Consider the following 10,261-nt stretch of genomic DNA (forward strand, 5'->3'; position numbering starts at 1 on the left):
ATGATTCAAAGCAAAATTTGAGAGAAGATGAGTGCATTTCGTTGATCCTCAAATCACATACAAATAGAGTAAAGGCTCCAGTGCAAAATATGACATAAAATACCCGAGACAACCAGGATGGAAAACAACAGACAGAACACAGTATGAATTAGTACAAAGAACATCCAAGGCAAAAAGACAGTGGACTGCGTAATGCACAGCGTTGACGGTTATTGATGTATAGATAATGACTGTGCAAAGCTTCTGTCCCATTAGACATTCTGAGTTGCTGAGATAAAAGTGATATACAGGAGGGAAGCATTGTGGAGCCCCATAATGGCAGGTGGCAAGAAAAAAGCAAATCTACAAAACAGCCATACAACCAAATAGCAACAATAAGAAATAAAACAATAATAAAACAACAACAACAAAAAAAACCCAAAACAAAACAAGACAAAAAACAAAAACAAAAACATACCCAGTAGCACTTCTTAGAACAATGTGGAGGAATCCTAGAACCACTCAAAATGTTTTGCTACCATCCTACCATTCTCTGTCACTGCATCTATGTTCAGTCGTTGATGGAGATGGTTTTCCTAAGCATTTAAGCATTGGACTGTTTCATCTGCTACTCCCCCAGCAGACAGCACGAAACAGAACATTGGCCAATGTAGACTGACAGAATAACCCCAGAAGCCAGCTGCACATGTTGAAGAACCTAAACTTCAGGGGTCAGCCAGGTCTGTCCAGTTCAGGTAGACCTGCAGGTATTTGTAGTACTACACCATCCCTACATTCTCTCCACAAATGGTGACTGAGCTCACAGGCTTCCTAACATGCTAGAAATTCACAACCAGTTCCTTTGTCTTGTTGGTGTTAGGTTGCAGGTGATCCTCAACCAGCAGCCTGTATTCTGACTCATCCCCATTGTCAATGCACTGCACAATAGAGGAGGTATCACTGAGCAGGTGAGCTAGTATAAAGGGTAGAAAAAGCTGACAGTACGGAACCAATGGGTGCCCCCGGATTGCTCACCACCATCTCCAACACAACCCTGGAGCCTCACAAACTGTGGCCTGGTGAGGAGATGATCCAGATGATGAGTCACTAATCTAGGGAAGCATGGGGGTGTCAAGGTGCATCACCTTCCACTGATTTCTGAATCGTAGTGGCAGGATGATACTAGAGGAACCGGAGAAATCAAAGAACATAATCCTCACTATGATACTGGCTTTGTCCTGGTGTCTGTAGGCTCTGTGGAGTATGTAGGTCCAGTGTTCCATAACGTTGCCATCAGACAAAACGGCCTTCAAAAACAAAACATCAAACAAAATAGCCTCCAGCTACTAGTAGATAGATTAAGTGGGCAGCCACTCCCACCAGTGTCTCCGCTCCACCCCTGACTCATCTTAGAGTTGATGCTAGATTGTGGGTGGCATTTTTTGGGTAGTTTTATTTGTGGTCAAAAACATAGACTACGATCATACTTTTATATATCATATACAAGTATATCTAAGTATATATATATATATGTTCCTTAAAGTTTCATCAACTATACAATCCTATACAATGTATACAATCCTATGCAAACTATACAATGTATACCTTGTCCCATCATGTAGATTATACTTCTGGCTACATCAAAGCATCTTCCAATCAGAGTCATACAGTATACTTTAAGCTAAAACTGGAGCACATGCACAGAGAGTCACAGAAGGCTGGCAGTAAAGCAGGAGCTGTTGGAAAAAACGAAACCAAACAGGGAAGTGGAGCGAGGCCAGGCCAAGCCAGATAAAGGCGGATTAAGAACCGCAGGTCAGCACAGGATGGCGGGCCTAATGAGATTTGAGCTCTACTAATGTATGCAAGAAGAACGTGAGAATGGGATGAAAAGCTTAGGGGAGTTGTGAGGTGAATTTGATTATGTCTACCTGTCATTAAGCAACACCTGCAGATGCTGTTCCCATATCCCTCTGTGTGTGTGTGTGTGTATGTGTGTGTGTGTGTGTGTGTGTGTGTGTGTGTGTGTATGTATCTGTCTATGTGTCAGTTGCTGGGTATTAAACAAGGGCTATATAAGTTTGCAGGAATTGCTAAACAGAGAAAAATATAAAAGTTAAATAGACTAGGAAAAATAGTTTTGCAAGGTATAAAAAGATAATGTGGTAAAAAACAATGTGTTAAAGGTTAGATTTCTGTTACAATTTCTGTGAAAGATCAAGTTGATAAACAACAAAGACATTTTTCACAGTGTTGCTGGCACATCTTTTCTGAGTGTGCCTAATTCTAGAGGGCACAGAAATTTCAAATTAAACTAGTGAGTTAATAAAATGGTAGCAATTAACTATTCATAACACATAATGATTCAATGATTTAATTTTTTTTTAAACCCTGAAATCTAATTGAGTAAGGGACATAGCAAAAATCTGAATTGTATTAATATTTTCTTAGTCAGACACACACAGACTTTCTTTCTCTGTCTTTCTCTCATATACATACATATATATATATATATGAGAGAGAGAGGAAAAATGATGAAATATATAAGAGAGAGAGGATAAACTGAAATGAAAATGAAATGTATATGTATATTCAATGCTTATTAAGTATTATATGTATATTATTTGTCATAGGCAAAATGAAACTTATGTGATAGGGAAATCTGATAAAGTCACTAAGGCAAACAGATATTTGACACTATTAGTGTCAGATACTCTTCACACTAACCTATTTATTCTTGGATGAGGACATGTATTTGATAGAAACTACAAAGCACTTTACTAACCACACCCCCCTGGAATTGCACACATGTGCACAAGCTTTGTCAAGTGTTGCCGGGTCTATTTAAACCCATGAACTTCGGTTGTTGGTCATCGTCACTATGTAACTTGTTTAACGTTAACATCCATCATTGTAACTATTTGCGATAGCCGTAACGTCTGTGTTTGTGTGCTCACCTTTGTTAGTGTGTACTTTGTTAAATGTAAAACCGTGTAATCGTGTTCACTGTCAACGTTTGTGAATGCCTGTCGTGTGGTGTGTGTTTCATGTTAATAAATGTCCCACATGAACGAGGAGGTCCGTGTGTCCTGCCCCGCGCCCTGCGGCACTCGGGCCAGCAGTGTTACAACTATAGAAACAGACAGAAAAGCGTCAGCACTGTATTGAACTCAATCTAAGAAGCATATTCAGACTGTGCACTAGAGTGCTAAGGAACACACTGTTCTCTTCCACTAATGACGCTATGGGCTACAAACCTGAGGATGCCTGATGAGCGCTTGAAATTATGGTGCTTCACTTTCTTGTTTTCATGGCTCTGAATTGAATAGCTCCACGGTCTTCATTAATGCTCTCTATTTCTTGCACATTAGTAAAGTGCTCTGTGATTGTCACTAACAATGTGACTGACAGTTTTGTTTTTTTTTCTCAACATGATGTAGTGTACTAAAGGGACCACCAGACAGTGTGCTGTAATCAAAGCTATTATTTACCTCTATTAATTTAAACCCGTGCATGTAAAACAAATATGTGGATTTGTTTCCCTCTCATGCGACAAGATTAAAGCGACCTTTTAAGACAACCTCTGCGATGTCTGTGGCATTCAAGTATAGAAGGTACTTTGAACGTATTAGATATAAAAGATGCATATGAATACCACTGCAGCCTTCACTGTATTTATCTTACTTCGCCTTTCATGGTCAAACTACTCATCCTCCTCCTCAGCAGTAGCCCTTATGAAACACTAATAAAACAGATTAGAACAGGACACATAGCATTTGAAAAGTATGCCCAGAGTTGTCCACTATTGCTTTGCTCTCCTGTCCTATTACCTCCTCTTTCCCTCACTGGAAGAGGGGAAGCAGCAAGCAGGTCCCTGGCGCGATGAGGGCGAGAGAGGGCTACAGAAGAGGGTGTCAGTTCACAAACAAATGTAGTATAGAGAATGTAGGTTGATGCGGGAGCCCAGAAACACAGAGAGAGAGTCTTGAAGGCCAATACGTGTAAAAAGTGTAAAAAGAAATAAGCAGACACACAAGTTCATTTTTGGCAGTTACCTGGAAGGTAAGAACACGTCAGTGCTGGCGAATGCCCGTGGCAGAGTACGACAGAAGCAAAGGTGAGCTGCTGCACTGAAATACCTCGTAATAAACCCACGTTTATATCCTGGTTTATTAAATACCATGATAGCCAGTGGTGGAAATTGTAATTTAACACATTTGTCAAACTTGCTGAAGTCAGGTAAAAAGGGAAATTTGGTTTTGTAGGGAAACCCCCCCCCCCCAAAAAACCCTTGATGCCGAATAAAATGCACTTATATCATTAATTGATTTGTATCTCACTAAGTACCGCCATCGCTTTAGTTCAGGCCAGTTTTATTAAATGTGATTTGTATAGTATGTTTTACAATAGACGCTGTCACAAAGCGGCTTTTACAGAACATTGGGCACAGAGCACTAATGAGCAATGCGAAAGTGACAGTGGCAAGAAAAAAAACTCCCCCTGTGGGCATGAGGAAGACATTTTTAGAGGAGCCAAACTCAAAAGAGGAACCCATCATGCCCTGGATGACAATCAGTCACGTTTGCTTTCGGAGCACTCAGAATAAAGGAACTTTACTACTGCTGTTGTGTTTATTGCTGTTTTTGATGTCATCATTTGAGGATGCCGACAAACTCAGGGACCCAGAAATGAACAAGCTGTTCATTCTGTTGATTGGCTGTGGCCATAACACAGTCCATCCAGGTTCATTTTAGAGGATCAACTCTATATTGTTGAAAACATTCAGAACATTGACAAAAACTCTCCAAAACTAACTGAAAACAAGCAGGTGAGATTTGATTGAAGCAACGATGAATTCTGCTCTTAGATATTGCCATAAAAATATCGTGTTGGCAGGGTCTATATCTGTCAACCATTCTGACACAGATGGTCCTTGACGAAATGGTCCTTCACTTGTGAGAGCAGGGAGACCCACTTCAGTGAACAAAAGATGTTGAAATCTCTGATATCAAAGTATGAGTGCAGCACATAAATGACAATCCCTTTGATTTCCTTTGATCCTGAGAATGCACAATGCAACAGGAAGTCTTCGAGAACATGATGTCACAGGCCATAATAATGTGCGCTGCCATGCTTTTCTGTAGTTGCCCATAGTGACAGGTAGCTTGAGAATGTCAGCTGCTTACATGTTTATTGGCTTATGCTATAAGTATGTTTTTGTTATAAAGGACGTTATAGGCTAAATGCTATCAGGACGTTTTTGAAGTGGCGTCCAGGTTTCCCCTGGCCTAGGACGCCTGGCGCGGCTCATGAAGGGCTTCATAATGAGCCGATGAGTTGGATCAGGTGAGTCAGGGGACTTGACAAACTGGGCAGTGGGACCACAGGACTTGAGATGCAAAAAACCCCTCTTATATGTGATCAACCAGTGGCAGCATTTTGACTTACCATTTCTTGAAAAACCATGCGGTGAGATAAAAGATTAAATGTCAGAATGAATGTTTAAATAAATAAAGACAGATTAAATGTTTTGGAAAGCCATAGCTACATAACATTATGGCTCCTGTTCCCTTTGGTTCAACCTGATTCCCTCTTTTTCTCTCTTTCTTGATTTTGATATTTCACCTAAGAAAATATAAAAGATAAGACGTTATTGTTGTTTCTCCATCAAACGCGCATGGTGTAATTAATGTGAATAATTAGCCAATCAGGCAGTTGAAATGGTTCATGACAAGATGCAATTCGGTTTGTGCAGATTGTGTCCAGCTTTGTGCACTGACATATGAGGGATTAGCAACAGAAACTCATGCATGCTACTTCTATAACAGGAAAGTCTTAGAAGAAAATAGACACTCTTTAGAGTGTTGGAAAAATAATGACTCAAATCCTGTTTGACTGAGATTCTGTGAAAGATTGCTTCACATTTAGTATTTTGACAGGAAGAGGAGATGACTGACTTCCCTTTTGCCCTTCTTGCACTGTACCCCTCCCTGGAGTCACGCTTCTGTAGCAGATTTAGCCAAACCCTGGTCCAGGCAGAGAAGCTGCTGTCAACCCACTGTATCACTGTTAACATAGACACCCAGGCAAACAGATGGAATCACACACACACACACACACACACACACACACACACACACACACACACTCTTGCCATCTCTGTCTCTCTCTCTATTTCTCATTTTCTCTTTCACACACATATTCTTTTCTTACACCATGTTGCACTGATTCGCATGTAAAGACGTGCTACCGCATGCGATGTGAAGCTCGGGTGACAAAACAGGTTGCCCGAGTGAAATGAGCTTGAATGTAAAGTACAGAATGGAGCATAAACACTACAGTACCAAAGTAAGCAGCGATAGTAACTTGCAGAGCATGAAAACATACAGAGTAAGAAAAAAATAACAAGAAAACAATTTACAGAAGATCTAATGAAACAATATGCATGTTGCAACATGACTGAAAAGGTCTCAAAAGGAGAAAGCGCGAGATATTTTGCTGCATTTTTGTCTTTTGGAGTAGCACGTGTTTGCTAAAATTGTAGGTGCCACTGCGCTGCCTTGGGGAGAGCACTGTTGCATATGGTGGCATGTGGAATGAGTTCAAGTGCTAAGTTGAAAATAACGTGAGAATTACTGTGCGTGCCACCGTCCTACAACACACAATTCAGTAGCACACACCTCCCACGGCCACGTATGTATGGAGAACAACACAGCCATGTGCAGGGTGTGTGTGTGTGTGTGTGTGTGTGTGTGTGTGTGTAAATTCTCTTTGTTTTTGTTAGAGATGTTTAATTATTCGAGCCTCCCAGGTGTGCACTGCCCATCTGTTGCCATGAGCAATTTGTGTTAGCCATCCTCATACTCTTCATCACTGGTCAGTAGCCGACCTCGAGATGACTGCTGGCTGGATATTTTTGGCTGGTAGACTGCTCTAAGCCCACCAGTGTTGAACAAGGCAGAAGGTGTTCAACAAATTGAGCATGGCAACAGATGGGCAAAAGTCTGTTACTGTGCACCAAAATAAACCAATAAACCAGCCAGTGACTGTAGGTGAAATATAGGTATTTCTAAATAAATAGCTGTTGAATATAGTTATATATTTAATTATTTGGAGCGACTCTGGTCTGTTTCTCTGAGTGTGTGTGTGTGTGTGTGTGTGTGTGTGTGTGTGTTTATGTGTGCGCGCATACGTGGAACGTATTGATCATGAAAATTGATTGTGACGTTATACAGGCCCCAATGAATGCAGCAGTTTGACTCTGAGAGTCTGAATGTAGTCTGTGTCTGGGACCTTTCCCCATAGACTAAATAGCAGTCAGGCAGGGGGCTCTCTATTCTGGGCCATTATCAGCTGCCTCTCTCTGTTCCCCCAACCTCTCCAATTGACGTGCCGCACAGCCACATGTGGGGACCCAATGTCTGGAGCCCAGTGGGGCAGGAGAGACCAGAGAATGTTCTTATAGGTCAGGCGTTACTGAATAGGTGCACTCTCTCTAAGGGGTCCTAATATCATGGCATGAGACGGCATAATGATGTGTGGTCCAAAAGGATACTTCTGTGGCCTTAAGAGTGCCGCTCAGATGACATGACATCTCCCTCAAACACACACACACACACACACATGCACACTCTCTCTGTCTCGCTATCTCCCTCCTTTAGTTCGTGTAACGTACGTGATGCATATGAAGTGATTTGTTTCTTCATGCTGTTTTATTGCATTTGGAAATGAGTAAAAAGAAAGGAGTGCAGGTAGAGTCCTCTAGAGAGCTTGTGTTTTCTAACTCCAGATTTCTGATAATGAATCACCTCCCTGAGGCTTCTACCATGGGGAAGAATCAGAGAGAGAGAGAGAGAGAGAGAGAGAGAGAGAGAAGAGAGATAGAGAGAGAGAGAGAGAGAGAGAGAGAGAGAGAGAGAGAGAGAGAGACAGAGAGAGAGAAAGTGTGTGCATGTTTGTTTGTGGGATGATTTCATCCAGTGATGTAGTTTTGTAATAGCTTCCTGTTGTCATTAACTGATCTTACATCAACAAACAACAAAATGTATGAACAGTATATGAGTCAGTGAGCTGTGTAAACTTTCTTTGGATATTGCAGTTCATTGCTGGTTTGGAAGCATCTTTTATTTATTGATGTTATTTTAATGATCTAATAAAATTGAGGGAATTTTGCCATATTCCCACATATCAGGCTTGGTGAATGATCGGATTGTGGTCACACTTTGAGAATATAGGTAACGGTGTGTGCAGTGAAGTAATTCCTTCAATTCATTCTGATTTTTTTTTCAATGGGTTCTGATTGACACTGCAGACCTATGTGTGTGTGTGTGTGTGTGTGTGTGTGTGTGTGTGTGTCTGTATGTGTGTATGAGAGATCACTCTTTTCTTCATGCTACAAAGCATTTCACTGACAGACCTGAAATAAAATTTCAGCTTGTGAAAGTTGAAAAAATATATATAGGATATAAAAGAATAAAATGTTTGGGGGTGAGGGAGTGGGGTATGAGAACGAGAGAGAGAAAGAGAGAGATTAGCAAGACACGGAGGACACACAAGCTGCTAGCTATTATTACCATGATAAGTGGGAAGCCTGGAAGGTTTTACGCAGATGTTTAGTGAAGCGTGCCATTGGAGATGTTTAGGGAATGCATTAATCCTGATTAAGGGTTCATGATACATCACCACCATGTTCATGATTGAAGGTTGTCAGTCTTTGGCTTGTATGTAGCTGTGGCAAAGGATCTACTCAACAAAGATTTGTACTCATTCTAAGCTACGTGGGAACTCAGTTTGTTGCAGGACTCCAGCTGCATAGCACCCCAATTCAACAGGGTGCCTTCTTAAAGAGATATTCAGGCTCAAAGGCCAGCACTTTTGGAAATGAAATTAAACCTTCCTGAGTTTGTCCCTTTGTTTTCCTTAACTGTATGCCTATTGGTGTGCAAACATTTGCAGTAACTGCTAGATAGCCTAGCATGGAATTTTGTAGCATTTACTCCTGCGGAGAGTAAATGCTCATGGAGTTGGGGGCAGGGGAGATCTGATGCACCATGCCATGCTGAGAATACCAGTGCCATAAGCTAGAAGGAAAAAGACACCCAGCCACGAGTACAATGACATGGCACCACTGATGTGGCCTTCAGAGCAAAACACTGTAGGTGCTCCTCAATGTCACAAACAGCATTAGTGGTTATACCACCAGCTTTAGGTGTCTGTGTTTGTGTGTGTGTGTGTGTGTGGTGATATTTTTTTATCTTTTTTTTTTTCCTTTTTGAAAGCTGGGATTTATGCTTTTTCACCTAATTTAGTCGTCCGATTCCTTAAGCTCTCCCCAGGTCTTAGTCCTTAAGCTCACTCTATATTGAGTCATACCACTAGCCTGGGGTGGGGTGAGCAGCTTCACATTTTTGCAAAGATGTGTGGGATCCTTTCAATCAAAGCCATCCAATCTTTTGAGTCCACCAGCACAGTCAGGCCTCTCAGTACACTCAGAGGAAAGCTTGTGCTAGTCGACTCGCTACGCCCAGCCGATCCCCGCACCACTCTGCTATGGAGAGCAACCTCTCTATGGTTCAGTCCCTCAGTCTCTGGGTGTGGTACCCTGTGCATTCATCCCTGGACAGCAGCCATGAATGGAACACTGCTGTTATCTAAGCTCAGTCTGCCACTGAGGAGCCAGTAACTCACATGCGTGATGTGTGTTTGACAAACTATCCAAGATCTCACCATTCACACTGAAGTAATGCTAAAAATATAAATACAGGAACATATGGGGGAGGGGCTACAGGTGCATCTGCTTGGCCAGTAGCGCTTTGTGCATGCCAGTTTAGACTCCGATGTGTGCAGTGCTGGAGAGGGTGATTAATATGTCAGACAGGTGGCAGTGTTATAAATTTTAGCTCTCCTGCTCCTCGGTGTGAATTATACGCTCTTTGCTGCCAGTGGCACTGAAACAACAGACGTCCGAGCTCTGCCTTGTTTCCGTTCATCTATCACTGAGGAGAGATGGATTATGCCGGCCAGCTGGAATCAGAAGCTGATCCAGAGGCTGCCCGCCTTCCTTCAGCACCTCCGCTCCAGCCCCTGCAGCTATACACCCCCCCACCTGGTCGCCTCGTTCAACTTCAGGAAGTATGCGGAGATCTCGTCGGAAGGAGAACTTTGCCTCTCGTGTCAGACAGCTTATAGAATTCAGACCTATGGATAATTGGCTCCCCTATTTCTCTTTTTCTCCAGACAGACCCCCCCCCCCCCCCCAGTGCGCAATTCTCTCAGCGGCCAT

The sequence above is a fragment of the Electrophorus electricus genome, chromosome 6 (genome assembly GCF_041902795.1).
Source record: "Electrophorus electricus isolate QZ-2024a chromosome 6, ASM4190279v1, whole genome shotgun sequence".
NCBI lineage: Eukaryota > Metazoa > Chordata > Actinopteri > Gymnotiformes > Gymnotidae > Electrophorus > Electrophorus electricus.